This window comes from Notolabrus celidotus, chromosome 10 (assembly GCF_009762535.1).
Source record: "Notolabrus celidotus isolate fNotCel1 chromosome 10, fNotCel1.pri, whole genome shotgun sequence".
Lineage (NCBI taxonomy): Eukaryota > Metazoa > Chordata > Actinopteri > Labriformes > Labridae > Notolabrus > Notolabrus celidotus.
Genome location: NC_048281.1, coordinates 17,114,184 through 17,132,337, shown reverse-complemented (window position 1 = coordinate 17,132,337; position 18,154 = coordinate 17,114,184). Strand labels below are relative to the sequence as shown.

Here is an 18,154-nt window from a genome sequence, read left to right as displayed (position 1 = left end):
AAAGGTGGGTCATTATAACTGATCAAATAAGCAATCTAACAAATTATACAAACACTATGCAACTGTTCTGATGATACATGTCTCTAAATTTCACATTAAAAATGTCTCTTGAGTCGTTTCTTATGTCTCTGGGTCTGCTCAAAATGTCACGGATTTTTTCTTTGCATTTTGGTTGTACACATATTTAAATCGTTCTCAATATTTTGGCCGTGCAATCTAGTTTATTCATTATTGTCTGATGTAAATGTGTACAGCACTGTTAAATGTTCTGTTGTGTCTGCATGTGTCTTCTTTAACATTTCCTTATTGCTGTTTCCTAATTGTCTTGCTCCATGTATTTTATGTCCATGGACACTTTCTCAAAGACGGTCATATCATGTCCTTATGTAGCATTTAGTCATTTTTAATCGTATGGTGCTATTTGCACTTTTCCTTTCTTCTCTTTTTTTGTTTGTTTGTTTGTTTGTGTTTTGGTTTCTCCTCTACCTTCTTATTTTGATCTTATTTTACCCTATTTTATCTTTGTTTAATCTTTATCTTTTTAGGGAGCCTTTTTAACATCTGGCAAGGGACTACAGATGTAAACTAGCCTTTTGGCTAATTCTGGCATATTTAAATAAGTGTTAATTAATATGCATGGTGCTTTTAAATAATAAATTAAATGCATTAAAAAAAATGAAAATGTGCTTCCTGCACTTACATTCATGGCTAGCTTTTATATTTTTGTACATTATGGAATCATCAACTTGCCAGTCCTGTAGAAGTAAAGGGCTAACAATCTCAACTTTCGTTTTCATGCATGTTTTTAATGCAAAGGGAGAGTGAAACACAAACAGAAGACACATACAAGTACATGAAAAGCAGTCAAAGTCCAAAGAGACTGAGCCTGGGATCAAGCACAGGAACTCCCTGCTGTGAAGAGGCAGAGCTAACCTACTAAGACAACATGTTGCCCTGAATACACAAACAGCAAAACAGAAATCATACGGTTGGCCTCAAAGCTGAGCTTCTTGCATCTTTCATATTTTAACCCTTATTTAATATCAATATTGATATAGATAAAGGCCTTTTTTGTTTGTTTGTTTGTTTCTGACCTGGCTCTTGATGTCAAATTGTGCCTCTAGGATTTGTTCAGTTTGTTTTATTCAGGAAAATATTGTTTGAAATTTTGGGCATGAATCCGTAATGACTATGAAAATCTAGTGACAGAGTTACAAGCATGGATCATCAAAATTCAAGCTGTTTTCTAAACCGCCTACTATACTAGTACGTACTGATTTGGCCAAAATTCAGTATGTAGTATGTGAACAAGAGCAAAATCTGCAGTATGCCAAAACTACCCAGATGTCGTACTGATTCGAGACAATTTCTCAGTATGTGTCAGACCAGTCTCCCTTGCGTACTGTTTCCCACAATGCACAGCGCTAACATTACGCTTTTTCTTTTTTCTACTATTTTGACAGGGACACTCGGTTTTTAGGTGCTGTGAAAATGATCTATTCCATATATACCACTTCTAAACTTTTAAAATTATAAGTGGATGAGAATGGAGCAGCTTCGCTATCAGTTTGGCCGTTGTTTACTTCTGCTTTCCGAAACCAGAAATCCAGCGACGCCTGGCCCAGTATACTGCAAAACAGATCCAACCGAACAGTCATACTACATACTACCTTCAAACGCAGTATGCAGTACTTACTACATACTACATTCATATACAAAAAAACACCCGGAATCTTTAAACAAATGGAAGGAAGAGACGCTGTATAATCATTTCTTGATTCTGCAACAATCAATGTACCTTTAACAATTTCCTTCACCAGTTAATGATGAAGGCGAGGTAATCAAAATAAAGTGTGATTAAAAGAAAAAATCGTCAGGTTCTGGCTACACTACCATCCATATCTGGTGGTTAGCTAATTAGCATGATATCACAATTTCAAATCCACCTCTTCATTTATTAGCATCTATTGATTGATTCTATACATGGTGCTTTGAAACCAGCTGTGTCTCCCAGGCCTCCAAAATGACAGCCAATGTCAATCATCCTACTAAAGACAATTAAATTAGGTAAATATGCTTACATGGAAAAACTACCAATGTCACTCATTGTTTAGCCTCAATGATTTTCTTAATAGGAGGAAATAAAAAGTATAAAGTCCAGAGATTGAAACCTTCCCAGTCTGTGACAGCAGTTATGTAAATAATCAGCCTACCACTTGCCGTCCTCTCCTCTGTGTGCACACACAAGAAGTGCAGGATGAGGGCCTGCTTTAATGGAGGCTTTTATTTGGTCAAAGACTGACAGAAGATAGAGTGTGCCAGGTCACTGCAGATAGGTAGAAGTTCAATGGTACACCCACAGTTGAGTTGAAATACCATGCTCCTGTGATTTTCAATCAGTTCTTTATTCTGCCCATGTCCTCTGATGGCGAGTTATTTTTCCCGGCCCTGACTCCTACTCCACCTGGACAATGATGAAGAGTGCTGTCGTACCTTTCCCACTAGCTAACGGAGGAAACGTCACACTGCCCTGCATCAGGGGCAAGACTACAGAAGCACACAGTTTTATGCATTGAGGACATCTTCAAGGCCAACCAATGCCTGCTACATTGTTTATTTTTTGTTTCCATGGTTATTCAAATCAAACTTACAAACCTGGTCTGTCATTTCTGGGCTATTTTAAGACTTACAAGGGAGTTTGCATTGTAGCATCCTTCTCAAACTTGGTTGGAATGTAATATAAAGAGGTAGGTATTGCACTACAAGAACATCATCAATACATTTCACATAAAACATTGGATTTAACTCATCAGCTTCTCATGAGGACCAGGCCTGAGAGGAAAAGCAAACTGAAACAGTTTTCTTCATACGTATTCAAAAGGAATTCTAGGATTAAGCTGCTATGGGCTGTAAATTATGTAAATAATATGCATGGAAACTGACAAAGTGATTCCACAGCAAACATACTGTTTAACACTGTATCACCAGAAAAACCTTCTCCTACGTGTGCTTTTTGTTGCAAGTTATTTACATGTAAACAGGAGAGAAGTGGACCAAAAACAGGGCTCTGTGGGACTCCTGTTTTAGATAACAGAACTCACAATAACATGTTCCTAACTTTTGTAGAGATAGGATTCAAACACTGTAAATTACTATCAGAGAAATGTGTCAAATGTATGAATTAAAACATCATGATTAGTCAAATGCCTTTCTCAAACCCCCCCCCAAAACTGCCCCTAGTCCCCCACATCTTTCTGAGTGATTATTAAGGCAGACATGGCATTGCTACACAATCAAACCCTTGCATTAAAGGCTCTGTAACCATTCATCTCAGGTTTGCTCTTTGCAGCTAGGGCCCCTTTTTTATGGCCATGCTGGGAGAAATCATGCTTTCCAGCATGCATGCATGCATGTGGGTTAGGAGGTTGGTTTGTCATCAAGTGTGGAAAGATTCACATAAAGCTACTGGATATAGGTTGTAAATAAAGACTTGGGAGAGCAGCTTGTCAACAATCCTGACTTTAAGGTTGGGTGGCAGATGGCAAAGCAGTGCTGGGACAGTCTGATGCTGAAACAGTGGGGGTCCCATCACTGTCAGTAAACAAATGGCAAAGCGTTCTGTTATGCACTGATGTGCCTGTCTCAGCCACTGTTGTATGCATCAGTGTAATCACTTCTTTGACCCCCTATGCAAGAGCGAACACATGCTGTGAACCATGCAAAGAGATCCACCTGTGCTCATACTGCAAGGATGATGATAATCCATATTTTGCTCTTGAGGATTACAGAGAAAACACAAGGTGTAGGCATTTTGTTATCATTATTTTTCAGGGCTCATCCATCTTCAAGGAAGGCCTTCACTGTAAAAAAATAAATAATAATTCCTGTTCATATCGCCTTCTATTGAATGCTGCCATGAATGCAGTGGGAGGGTTGGTAGTTAGGGGGGCAAATGATTCTGATGAATGATGTGAGGTCTCAGTATGACAAATGCCTCAAGAAACACGTTCGTCCTTCACAGTGGTGTTAGCACAGTTTGCAGTTTGCATGTGGATCATTTTCATGAGGAGTGATCAGGGGTGGGACGGGCGCCTGGAAACAGGAATCCCACATGTTCTGCGCAGACACACATCCATCATGAACACGTTCTAAGAGCTCATGCATACCGTTGCCCCATCAGCAGCAAACATTAGTCATAAATTGTGATGCTCAGCCTGCAGTTTTTAATTAGACGCATGCAGGGAAGAGGGAAGAGAGGGGGTCCGGGCAGGTAGTTTCATCTCCAAATCAGCTGCTATCAATCTGGTGTAGCAGTTTGTTTAGAAAATGCAGGTGGTACAGTAAGAATGGCTCCCATAGCTTCCAATAAATTGCTACACTTCAAACTAAACACCTGTATATGACTGTTCATAGCCTGATGTCTTCCTGGAATATATAGGACAAAATTCAAGCCAATATTTGTTTGAGGTAAACACAATCACACTTTTTAATATAACCATTACACATGAGTCCAACTCCACCCTCTCTGTTTATTCTGCATCATTTGTGCAGCAGCATCTCCTAAAGGCATCTGTATAATCAGTACTATTTTCTGATAAAGAAGAGAGAGGGAAAATATTGCTCAGTAGGGTATGTAATGGGCAACTTTGCATTTTTGCACCCCAAAAACATCATTTTTGGTTTAGAAATAAAATGCACCTCTAATATTTGTGTTTTTTGCATACTTGCAGAACACATTAAAGAAACAGCAATGTGTTGAAGAGGCACAAATGGGCGGGGGGGGGGCTGACTTGGTAATCTTCGGTCATTCATTTTTAGATCAATTACCGCCAATCAAAGCATATTCAGGCAAATGAACGAAGTCATGCCACACAGATAAGAATAAAAAAGGTGTTCATTAGGTGATTTCTTCATTCTTAGTTTTTTACTTGTGGAAGACTTGTTACTTGTGGAAGAATTCTGAATTTTAAGAAAGCATTGCTTGTGTCCCTTTACCTTTCACAGAAAAGACCGTTTTTAATACAGCTCAGCTGTGACTCAAACTGCTGTACAAATGTATCTTTTTATGTTACTGGGATGTGGAAATATGTGCATTTGAGTGTCACAGAAGATGACAGCTTGAATATTAAACAGGTCTAATCATCTTGCAGGAAGAAGAGCTCCAAATTAAACATGAACACAAGGTGCTAATGTAAAGGTTATGTCATTCTTCACATTGCACACCGAAAAAGATCATTTCAATTATTTTAGATGCAAAAGCACAAGGTGACAGAAAATAAATCCTTTATGGTTATTGCTGTTATGGTTGTTCACAAAATATAAGGAGGCCATTTCATTGATCTGTATATTACTTACCAATGAGGAAATGTGCCTCTTTCTAAATGGTGCGGTGAGTCTGATGGTCTTACTCTTGTATAATGCCAGTAACAGTGTGAGTGAATAGGCAAAGGCTTTTTCAGTCTATAAGGTTTGAAACTGCAATTTCAAAAACATCCCCATGCTTTAGATGACTAAAGAAACAGCATTAATAAACAGGAAAACCTGTAGCCTAACGGGGCTTTTAACCTATTCTCTCCACCGTCAATGTCCAAGAAGAAATAAAAGGATCAAGGTAAACATTGCTATCAATGCTTTTTCACTCCAAGTGCCTCTCTCTCATCTTCCGAAGAGTACAACATAAATCACATGGCAACCCTAATGGGAAGTGGGACTGCAGTGTGCCAAATGAAGCAATAAAACAGATCCCGAGTGTCCCTTTCAAAGCATTAGTCACACAGTGTCCATATGTCCACTGCTTTATTGAAGCAGATGATGCGGGTTACTTTCAAACAAACACCTGTGCATATACTGAACGTCCTGAGTGAAGGTCAATAGTATAGAAAAAGTAAGATAATAAGGAATTTTGACTTTGTAATTTAGTACAATCCCCTTACAGCTGAATAATGTCACGCTGTCAAAAGAAGAGCATTATTTTCAATAACTGGACTGTTGCACCAACCTGAAAGGTGCAACACATAATATCTCTTCTACTCCTAATCTTAGAACACAAAGAACATGAATTAGTATCAATACAGACAGGATAGAGTGACCACCTTTTAAGTTACAATATGCAAGAAACAAAACACAAGGGTGTCAGATTTTGAAAGTTTCCAGACTCTGCAACAAAATCTGCTGGGACTTTAATAGAATGAGATGTGCCTAGGGTTGCAAAGGGGTGGAACATTTGCGGAAAGTTTCAAGTAAATTTCCATGGGAAGTTAAGCTAGAGAATTTTGGAAATATTCCAAATTAGAAACTGTCCATGGGAATTTGGGAATATATGGGAATTAACTGGAATTGAGGGTAATCTAATGCAAAGGTATCATATCCAAGCATAAATATTTGTTTTGTTATAAGCAGACATCAATCCAAAATAATACATAAAACAGATTTATTTGTAAATATGACTTTATCAAGTGTTAAATATTTTATTGAACAATCAATTCTTTCATTGAAGAACAAAAACATGAATGTTGAGTTAAATATTACTCATCCCTCCGTAAATTCCTCATTTATTCCTGTTAATTCACATAAATTCCTGTTAATTCCCATGGAAAGTTTCCAGCTTTGAAAATTCCTGGCATTTTGCAACCCTAGATGTGCCATTCAAAACTGCAGTGGTTCAGTTATTTTGCAGGACAGCACCAACAGGAAGTAAGAGGACACTGCAACTGCTTAAGTATGGAATGCCAAAAGGGACAAAATAGCATGAATAAAAAGACACCTTTTTTCTCTTTTTTTTTTTAAAGTTATATTTTCGGGAATTTTGACCCCGGCTTGGAGTCGAACAAGTGACAAGGACTATAGCCTCAATAGCCTCGGCGTACGTTTAGACTGCTAGGCCAACGGCGACCCACATGTTCATTTTTGACCTTAATTGGATCATTCATTAATTACACACAGCCCTATTCACATATTTTGTTTCTGTTGTAATGACCTCATAGCCCACCACAAACAGATTACTTATTCTAGAAAAAAGTCATTTAAAATGTTTGTAATGAATATTCAAAAACATCAACAAACTCTCAAACATGCAGGGTGTTTTGTGGTTCACTGTCAATTCTGAATGTCACCTTAAAAACAAAACACTATTATCTGTCTCTGCTGCCATTCTACTTCTGTCTTACTAATTTAATCAAAGGTTATCGAGACTGGAGTGTCAAAAGCAAATGTCTAATAGATCTATTAACCAGAGTGCTTTGTTCTAGGCATGAGATCACAACTACTTTTTCCCATCATAAGTTTAGTATAGTAATAGGTAGGGGTTATAAAATAAATAGGGCATTTCATTATCATCATTTCATTAAATATGCTAAGTCTTATGGGATGTAACACAGGACATGTGCTTTGAAATGAAAAAAAGGGCTCATTTTATCAGTGCTCAAAAGCACCTGAAATCCATCAGAGAGTTAATACTGAGCTCACAGTATGCAGCTGTGGCTTCAGTAGATGTGAAAGAGTCACTTGGGATACTCATCAGACTATTTTTATTTTGATGAATGTGCGGGAAAATAACTAATTTCCTGTCTGCCTCTGAGCCATCTTCATAAAATAGATTCTTCTCTGCTACAGAATGAATGTTTCCATCACCTGCTCACACTACCTCAGACACTGTATATTTAGGAATGATATGGCTTGAGCAATGACTGCATGCTACTGAACACCACTGACTCAAAGTATTCCCAATGATAACTAATATATGTTTGTAAAGATGTTAAATATTACAGCACCAAGGTCTATTATTGCTAAATAATGTTCCTAATTTATATGAACACAAAATTAAGTTACTATGGAATATAACAAGCAATACAAGATGTGTGGTAAACAAACTTTTGATTCAGTGCCTCAGCTGCGATGGGCCATACATGTGTCTTACTAATCTGCATTTTCATAGGTTGATGAGTTTGATAAAATGAAATGATGCATCTTTTCTTTGGAGTGGCTGCAGCTTCAAAGCATGTTGAGTTCTACTTGTATTTAGCGGATGATTGTCTCTGCCCCTATTCATGAGCAGGTACTCTCTCAGGATCTGCAAGAGCCGTGTTCATTCCAAATGCAGAAACGGAAAAACACCAAAGCATGAAGGAAATTATAGACTGCATTAATAACACTTTCAGAGCTAAGTAGTGGGGATTTCTTTGATTTTAGACCTGCAGAAAAACTGTGTAAACGAAGCGACAATGAACTATTCGAATATATTTAAAGTACTGCAAAACCAATTTAAACAAGAATTTATACTATCAATCTAGGTGTGGATAAATGAAAATAGTAATAATAATAATAATAATAATAATAATAATAATAATAATAATAATAATAATAATAAACTTTATTTATATAGCACTTTTTGTAACAAGGTTACAAATTGCTTCACAACAAAAAAGCAGAGAATTACAAAGCATAAAAAACGGTGCAAACAGGGGGGAGAAAAAAGACAGAACCAAAACAGGGCATCTGAATGCAGAGCAAATTCAAGAATTAGGGGTGGAGAACTGCCTTCTTGTATAGATTTTTTTTTTGTCAGGATTTAAAAGCAGTTAAGGTTGTGGACTGTCTAATTGTCAGTGGCAAGGAGTTACACAAACTTGGAGCTCTGATTGAAAAGGCCTGGTCACCTTTTGTTTTAAGGCAGGATCTTATCCAGCAGAGATGTATCCACAGACCTGAGGGGCCGCCCAAAAGGTCACATAAATAGTTTGGGGCCTGTCCATTTAAAATTTTAAAAGTAATCAATAAGATCTTAAAATCGACACGATAAAAAAATGGCAGCCAATGTAAGCTGGCGAGGACAGGAGTGATGTGTTGATATTTTGCTGTGCCTGTTAGTAGTGTAGAAGTGTTGAATAGACCAAAAATGTGAAAATATGTGTTAATGTAATTCAGTTATATAGTGAATTCACATTCATTTCAAATAGATATTTGGTTTATTTAAGACATTTTGGTCCATCAGTCGACATTAAATCAGTTTTCCTTTTGAAATTACACTTCTCATGCTTTGACATTTACTTATAAAATCTAATACATGTAACATTGACTTTTATGACTGAATTTAAAACCTGGTTTGTACATAATTCTACATTTTCTTACCTTTTGTAGCACTTCTAAGCGCTATTATTACATATCACTTTGCTGCAATCCTTTTTTAGAGTAGCTAAAGGTCAGACTTTTTACAGTGTATAAACTGATCATTGCATGCCTTGAAGACAGACATCTAACCGCTTTGCTGCCTTCCAATCTTTCTTCCCTTCCTCTGCATGCCCCCTTCTTAACACCTTTCCAAACATTCATGTGTTTTAGATCTAACTTTGCTCATAAATTTGTTATCAGCCTTATCGACTAAATCTTTACGGTTCGTCAGATTTGGCGTTATAATATTTAAAGTGACTTTCCGTCCCCTTTGGTAGCCCTAAATAATTTATGGGATCAAACAAGAAGTACGTTGGAAGGACCCAAGATGCAAAATCTTTCGAATTTAACCACATTACAATTAACTGAATTCAAATATAAATGGATTCAATTAGTTGAATTTATTGCAAGGTAGCTGGATGAGGGTTTTGTGAAATGGAGCACCTTGTGCACACACAGAGTCTTACTAATGGAAAATTCTTCACACAGTTCTTGTTAGAGAAACTGGAAAAGCACTGTCCTCTGAAAGCCGTGTTCAGCCAGGCCTGACAGAGGGGAGGGAAGGTGCATGGCAAGGCAGCCTAATACCATCCTCCTCATATACAGAAAAAACAACTCTCCTGTATGGGTAGCTTCATAAATCACAACAGTTTAGGTTGAAGAGTATGCAGACCATTAGTGGACATTTAACACTTAAAATCTGGCTGTTGCTGCACACATTTAGTAAAGTGAGGAAAATAGGCTTGCATGGCTAAATGCTAATTGCTAATGTTAAATACCCATGAACTAACTTCGGATACTAGCAACCAAGACAACGAGACATGTACAGCAAAGTAGAAATGAAAGTAAAGTTTAATTCTTAATTAAGAGAATAAAACATTGTTTGGAAGCTGTTGGGACATCACTGGGGTAAGAAGACTACTTCAATTGTTTGAAGGGTGCCACTCAAATCCAAACGTTTGCCTCTGAATAATTAGACTACATGAATATAGTATAATTTTTCTGCAGGAGGACAGTGAATGCATAACAATGAGATCCACTAATGAAATCAACCACCACGCTGAAATGCATACATATTAAACTGCTGTCTCACTGTCATTTGCTTTTTGCATCTTTTGTTAATTTGCTTCATTTTTCCCCGAGTTCATTCAACATTTAACTCTGACTGAGATTTGTTTACAGCCAGAAATAATGACTGCATAACGCAGTTTTATTCTCGGTGCCTGTGTTATCTGTGTAATGAGACAAGCCATTACCAAATTGATATTATTTGCATAAACATCCTCACCTTCTCTCAATGTTTGTTGAGTTGAACAGTGTTAATGAAAACCGCTTGCAAATTGGCCCCTTGCGATATTTCTGCACTTGTGAGAAAGCTCTTCAATCAACAATGTAGTTTAAAGAATTGTTGCATCTACATCAAATCAGTTACAGTACCTCTGTAATAACATGACATACAAAGAGCGACAGAGCTGCTGTGTATTCATTTTCCAACTCTAATTTTTTACTGTTGGTAATTCACCCTCTCATTGCTCTCTAACAACAACTACAAGTTTCTTGATTACACATACAATCTCTCTGTAAAAAAAAATGACATTTCAGTCCTTTTCCACCATCTTGGTAAACAATGGAAGTGAGATAATTGATCATGTGCTCGGGGATGTCTGTGAGCGGCAGAAGGTCACCGCCCGCCAGCAGAGCTGATAGGGAAAATGGCGTTGATGCTCCCGAGCTGCCATTTTTCTTCCCTGACAAAGACTCCATCTGCCACCGAGCCATTTGCAGCCGCCGAGTCAGAATATCAATGATTTCCAACATTCTACAACACAGCGTTCACCTTGGTGTCACCTCCACGCCCGTTTAAGCGCTGACACCACAGATCCTCTCTGCCAACAAAACTCTCATCCAGTTAAGTGGCATTTGTGCTGTTCCAGAGCGGTAAGCATTTTATCAGCATTTATTATATTTCAAGGATTTTCCTTTCTGAGATCTAGCAGCTGCAGATTTTCTGTTTCCCTTCATAGAACAAATGAGCAGTAAAATAAAGCTACCATAACATGACAACAAATCCATACTTTTACAAGACAAACTGCGGGTTCTTGATTTTTTATGCACAATGCTGCTGATAAGCTCAGAGATAAGGTCCCTGTCATCGAATGAAGACGTACAGTAAAGAGGGAACAGCAGACAGCTGGCCTTGAACACCAAAGAAAATTCAGTTTTCTTTGATGCCATCTGCACACCTCACAGACGCCTTTACAGGCACACAGTCTTCCAACAAGCTCCTCAGTAGATCATATCACTGTTCTCCCAAAGGCCAGGCCTGCCTGACCTCTGACCCCAGAGGAGAGGCACACGTTCTGAAAACTGTCAATTAATTGACAACAAATGATCCTCAGAGCATTTTGGAGGAAATGCAGCTTATGTGCTTGTTTGGTCCTCTCCAAGAAATGATTCAATTCACAGATTAATTATGAACTTGAAATGACTTCATCCTCTAAACACGCACATTTCCCAACCAATCAACAAAACACGAGAGAAAACAACACAATTTATCCTGTCAGATGAGCCCTTCATCAAATCATCAGTAGAAAAAAAAACCATAACAAGATATTTCTATTTGTAACCAGTTAGGTACAGCTAGCAAGCTTTGGTCCTTTGCTGTGGTTCCTCTGTACCACTAAGTTAAGACATGTTCCAGTTAGGAGAAGCTGATCAGACAAGTGAACAATCACCATCTGAACACTTCAGTGAAACACTCTGATTCCAAAAACTCTAATGAAGGGACAAAAAACTCCCAAAGAATACACATGTATGAAGAGAACAAGGACATAAATGTAGTATGATGTGCTTGCTTTGGTTTGAGATGAGGCAGGGTTTTAGCATAATTTATGTAAGCATCACAAACCTTGTAAGGCAGCCTGATTGTAGCAGTGGTTCTGCATTGGTACGTTGCTTTGACTCTCTGAAGTCAAACACGGCTCTGTATTCATTAAACTTCTGAGAACAGCCGGTGTCAATGCAAGATCTTTAAATCTAATATATCTTGTTGTTGCATCATTCTTCCGAGTCTTTGATATACCTTTGAAAGAGCTCTTTCATCATTTCACTTTTTCCTCTCTGCATGTTTTTTGAGCTCCCTTCTGGGAGAAAAATGTGTCAAGCACATAGACAAGTGGGTTCTGATACTGTACGTCCTACAACATCATATCATACAGACACTGTTGGCAGAGTCACAAAATACAGCCTGTTCTGTACAGCAACACTATTAACCGATGCCCATAAATATTTTAAAACAGGAGGGTGGAAAAGTGTCATAACTCCACATCCTTGTGTGTAACAATACAGAACACAGAAAATGATGGTGCATATAAAACATAACACTCACCGGTCTGTAAAGCTCCCCTCCCTCTTATTCAAGGATGGGACCAGTTTGGCGATTTATGACGCCTTTTTAAATAACACTACTTTTAATACCGACGGTAGATTTACTCCATAATGTGACTGAAAGTGGAAAGAGAATTAACAACAACCGTAAAGCTCTGTAAAGTATGCCAAAAATAATAAACTTGCAAAAACTAATTTAAACATTCGAGTAAACTTGAGCTGTTGGGTAAAATCTGACTGAAGGAAAAACTTTGCTGCTTCACTTTGTCCCTCAACACTTCAGCAGCAAACAAACATGTCTGCTTTGTCTGGAGCCAGACATGTCCTTTGTGTGCTCTGGATCTCCATTGTATTGAAGTGCTATGAGATGAATGCCAGCCTGGCTTTCACTAAAAAGCAGCTGCAGGCCCATGATGTCCACAAAAGTGATGGAGATTACTTTTTCTTCATTATGGACAATCTGGATCATTTTATTGTGGTTCTTTTTTGTGAATTAAACGTAGCACATTTTCAGGAGGTTTGGAAAACAGATCAGAATATGTATAGATCGTTGCATTTTGAAGAACTTGGGTTTGTTAGAATCATATCACCCTTCTAACATATCACCACTTCATTATTTCAGCATCACTTTTTCCACCACTTCTCTCTTTAGTAGTTACCGTCTTTCCTTCCTTTACTCCTAAACCTAACTAGTAAAGAGGGGATGGCCCAAAAAGTTTTTGTCCACTTTGCGTTCGTCTAACTTTAAATTGAATAAGGTTGCAAAATTCTGGGAATTTTCAAAGTTGGAAACTTTCCATGGGAATTAACGTGAATTTATGGGAATAAACGGGAATAAACCAGGAATTTAATAAACTGAAGGTTGGCTCTTAATAGGGTACTTAATAAAGTTGGGGAAATATATTTTAGCATAATCCTGACTAAAACAACCAGATTTCATGCAAGTACAGTTGAATATCTATGATAGTCCTCAATCACATGCACATAGCACACTGCTAACTGCAGGGCTATTGAGACCACTCCTCCTACATGCACTGTGCATTCCTCCATCACATGCACAGATGACTTCTAGAATCCTGCAGAGGCTAGGTTTGAGAAGCTTGAGGGAAGATGCTTTTTTATTTTCGAGTTGAATGAGACTTTTTGGAGGGAGAGCGGCTCTTTTCATTTAACATTTCTAATGGGACTTTGTTTGGATTGCATTTTTGTTCATTTTTGAATGGATTGGGTCAGGGGGATGAGTAATATTTAACTCAACATTCAAGTTTTTGTTCTTTAATGAAAGAATTGATTGTTCAATAAAATATTTAACACTTGATAAAGTTCTACTTTACAAATAAATCTGTTTTAATTGTATTATTTTGGATGGATTTCTGCTTATAACAAAACAAATATTTATGCTTGGATATGATACCTTTCCATTAAATTACCCTCAATTCCCAGTTAATTCCCATAATTCCCATTGAAAGTTTCCAATTTGGAATATTTCCCAAATTCCTTAACTTCCCATGGAAATTCACCAGAAACTTTCTGGAAATGTTCCACCCCTTTGCAACCCTGAAAATGAGGGAAGCAAAGCACGACTGATAAATGAAAAAGTGCAACTTCAGCAAATGTAGCCAGAGCTGTTTTCATTTCCATTTGACTGACTTAACAAACAAGCTAATCTCACTGAAAGAACCTGATTTGATGATGTTGCATATACACTGTAAGTTTTATGTGTGAGGGGGGATGTGTGTGACATCACAACAAATGAAAACCTATTCTCTATAAATAATCAGTAAAATATCCCCTTAATGGCTCTGTGCAGTGCCACATCAAGACAGTGAAATTACCCCCCAGCAACCACTGTATCAGCATCTGGCAAACAAAAGCATTGGCTGGCAATAACCTGCCAACCTGGCAGCTGTTTCTGGAACTTACTGTTGGTCCCTGCAGGTAAACTGAAGGTTACTCATAACTGCGATAATAAATCCTTTAGGGCCTCTCCTCACATGGCTTCCAGTGAGAGTGTTCTGGTTTAGAGAGGATGGGGTTCCAGTTTGCCATTGCCATTTCAGCTCAGATTGTCTACAGCGCTGCAGATGACCTGTCTCTTTCCAGGGTTGCTCACATAAACAGTGGGAGGCTTTTCCTCTGGATCAGAGGATGGCCATGTACACGACATACATTTCATGGCATAACTTCAGCATTCTTTCCTTATTTTGGTTCAGTGAGAAGTCCCACTCAAGTGTTTACTTAACTAGAAAAAATGTGGGATTGAGGGGTGTCGGTTTAGCCAAATGGTTATTATCCCACACATAGTCCTAGAAGTGGGTGACCCTGGGTTTGATGCCCTTAGCTGCATGACGAAGCCCAATAAAGACATAAAAGACTGAAAATAAACTTTAACAAAATAACAATAAAAACCTGGAATTCAGCGGCAAAGCTTCGGCAGGATTCATCCCTATAGGCTAAATGTGAGCACGGACTCTCTCTTCTCTACTGACTGTGCAACATTATCCATGACAGTTAAAGAACAAATATTTGTGTCTTAATTGCAGATATTTACTTCACAACATCACAACACTAAATATGTTAAAGTAGTGTAAGATCTAAGCACTTGGCGATAAATGATCTCAATTGTGAAAAAATGTATGCCAGCTTACATCACAAACTGAATATTTGTTCTCAGTTTGGATTTATCTCACAGCCTAACACAAAGGGGAAATTCACACTACCAATACAGCTCCCAGTACAACTCTGATGAAGAAACAATGAACACTGAACAAATACTCATCCAACTGATTCCCTTAAAAACAACATTAGTAGCAGCTCAGCTGGCAGCCCCTTCTCATGTCCTGTTTGCAGAGAACTGCTGAAAAACACAGACTTTAAACTTGTGACTGATATATTCAGATACTTTTTACTGGTTTTCATTTTTCTAAGAAGAATAACATGTCAAAATCAACCGTTGATAAACAAATTTAGCTCATGTTTATAACGTATATTGTTCATTTAAAATGATGAATCTCTGGGGGCGCTGGTGGCCTAGGGGTCTAAGCGTCCCGCATACCTCGTCGCAGAGGTTGCGGGATCAACTCCCGTCCCTGACCATTTGCTGCATGTCTTCCCCCACTCTCAACTTCCCACATTTCCTGTTCCTCTCCAGCTGTCCTATCAAAAAGAGGCATAAAAGCCCCAAAAATATAACTTAAAAATATAAAAAATTGAAGAATCTCCTTGTTACTTCAGGCATCCATTATTTACCTGATACTCTTCAAACTAGCATTATTACCACAATGCATAATGTTGGATGTACTATTTTTATTTATTTAGTTGACTGTAAATTTTAGCAGTTACATGTTTGCACAGTTTTAACAGTATTGGGATACATTTTTAAGTTTTCCGTATTTAAATGCTTTCACCTCGTCTCATGTTTAAGTTGGTGTTTCTTTGGATATGGTGATGTTTACATTTTTGTTTGTTTTGTCCTGTGCAGCTCTTACGGTGTGTTTGTTTATTGACTGCACGGAAATTGAGAAAATAAACTCATCTGTTGAGAGTAAAACCATTCGTCCTTGCTGGGATCGCTACAGTTGGAAAATACATTGTTGAATTATTGTTTGCCAGTTTGACAAACCATAAGTACAACTTCCCTTATAGATCCACTGCTTTGCATCTGTTGTATTATGAATATCTCCCATCAATTTACACCTTTCTATAACAGAGTACTTACAACAAAGACAGATTAAAGTCCCAAATACTACAATCCAATCCAATCCAACCAGAACCCACATGTCACACTTCTTAAAGAGTGGAGCTCAGGCTGAAGGGAACTCAAACTGAACCAATCATAAAAATCAGTTTTGGGGCAACAGTTCCACTTTTAATAGCAGCCAGGACACGTGTATGTACAGAGTAGCCCAAATTAAAGTGTAAAACACAGCCAAACAATAGCTCCAACCCCAAAGTAATTTGTCTTAATATGACCCATAGTCAAAAAAGTTTGCCTCCCTCCCCCAAGAGATTTAAATATGTTCTGAAGCCTTATTCTAAGAAAGACAGGAATTAATTAGATGCACAAAAAATGGGAGCAAAGTGTAATGCAGCACAAACTAATTTTGTAAAGGGGGACTTTGTTCAATCTTAAGCTAATTGGAAAATTCTAATCCTATATCCAAATAATACTTTAAAATGAGGTGGGCTTCTAAGTCCAGTATTTCCATTCATTAGACACTCTTTCCAATTTGACAAAGAAAACCAGTTTCCCCAGTACAAAAATCAAAAGAGGCACTTCAAAGAGCATAATGGCAGAGATGGATGATGGGTAGCTGATGTAACCAAACACTTACTGTATGAGACCGTCCTCAGTTCTGTGACATCCCTGCCCTCCACCTGAAACACGAGACAGAGACAGTCAGATTTATTGCTGGAATGTATTGATTTACTCGTTCAGCATTGTTCCAATCTGAAACCTCCATGGAAATGAAATAAAAATGGTAATACGGCTGGACCCATGGGGAGACGAGTTATCCTTTCCAAACATCAGCAGAAAATCAAACCTCATCTCCAAAAGACAACATAGGGAAACAGGACATGATAAAAACACTTAGGAGAAATAGAATTATAGTCACTAGCATTTTGATCTTTCAATAACCAATGACCTTAGAAAATGAGTTTAGTCCATTTCATCATGTTCAGAAAAGTAATTCTCAGCATGTTCCAACATCACTCTGTCTTGAAGTCTTTTATTTTTTGGGATAACACTGGTAAAGGAAAAAGGATGGTTCCCACATGTTAGTAGAGACAAATGCAATGACTTTATGATTGGTAACAGCTGTTATTTTATCCTCATAGTTTAAAAATGGATGCAAGCCAACTTGGGATAAACTTTAGTCCTGATTGACAAAAATTAAAGATGTTTTTTACTGAAACATAAACAGGCATTTTAGTTTATTTGTGAAAAATCAGCTCTGAATCAAATTCATTTACTGAACTGACTGAACCCTGTTTACAAAAACAACAGAACCAGCTGCTTGATTATACCACCAGACTCAGCATTACATTAGGTGTTGTTTTAAAAGCATATGTTAGCAGGAACTTTGTGACGAAGAAAATATGAGCAAATTAATCAAACATTAATTGGCTAATCCTTTACCCATTACTGAAGTAGAGCTGCAAAATATACAGAAACTGACATCATGTTAGCTTTTACTCTGGTTATTATGTATATTAGGATATGAAAAAACCCACAGTATATTCCATGTCTTCACCAATGCAATACATTTTTATGTGCAAACAAGGTCTGCATATTATGAGAATATATGTGATATGCAGTAATTGTAAGTAGAGCTGGGTGATATTGAAAAATATGTTATCACGATAAAAATGTTCATACAGTCGATATCGATAATCATCATGATAAAAATCTAATTATTATATCATTTTAATTTAAAGACAGATTTTTGATCCTGAGTGAAAGATGAAGACAGTTGGTAAGCTTCTATCTGGTTTTCATTTTCTGATAAGCTTCTTGAATTCATCATTTCTGACAGTGCTAACAGGAAGCAAGTCATTTGTGTAAGATGAGATTTTTGTGAAGTTTTAGTTTGTAGATTCT

The 18,154-nt window shown here is 37.6% G+C and overlaps 1 protein-coding gene across 4 annotated transcripts in view; it reads right to left on the bottom strand.

Annotated features, from left to right (window-relative positions):
* LOC117819918 (bromodomain adjacent to zinc finger domain protein 2B) overlaps positions 1-18,154 on the bottom strand; it is a 51,598-nt gene that overhangs the window by 25,920 nt on the left and 7,524 nt on the right. For all 4 annotated transcript variants that reach the window (XM_034693448.1, XM_034693447.1, XM_034693446.1 and 1 more), the window contains exon 2: positions 16,887-16,929. The gene's annotated coding sequence lies outside the window, so the exon portion shown is untranslated. The remainder of the gene's footprint in view (positions 1-16,886; positions 16,930-18,154) is intronic.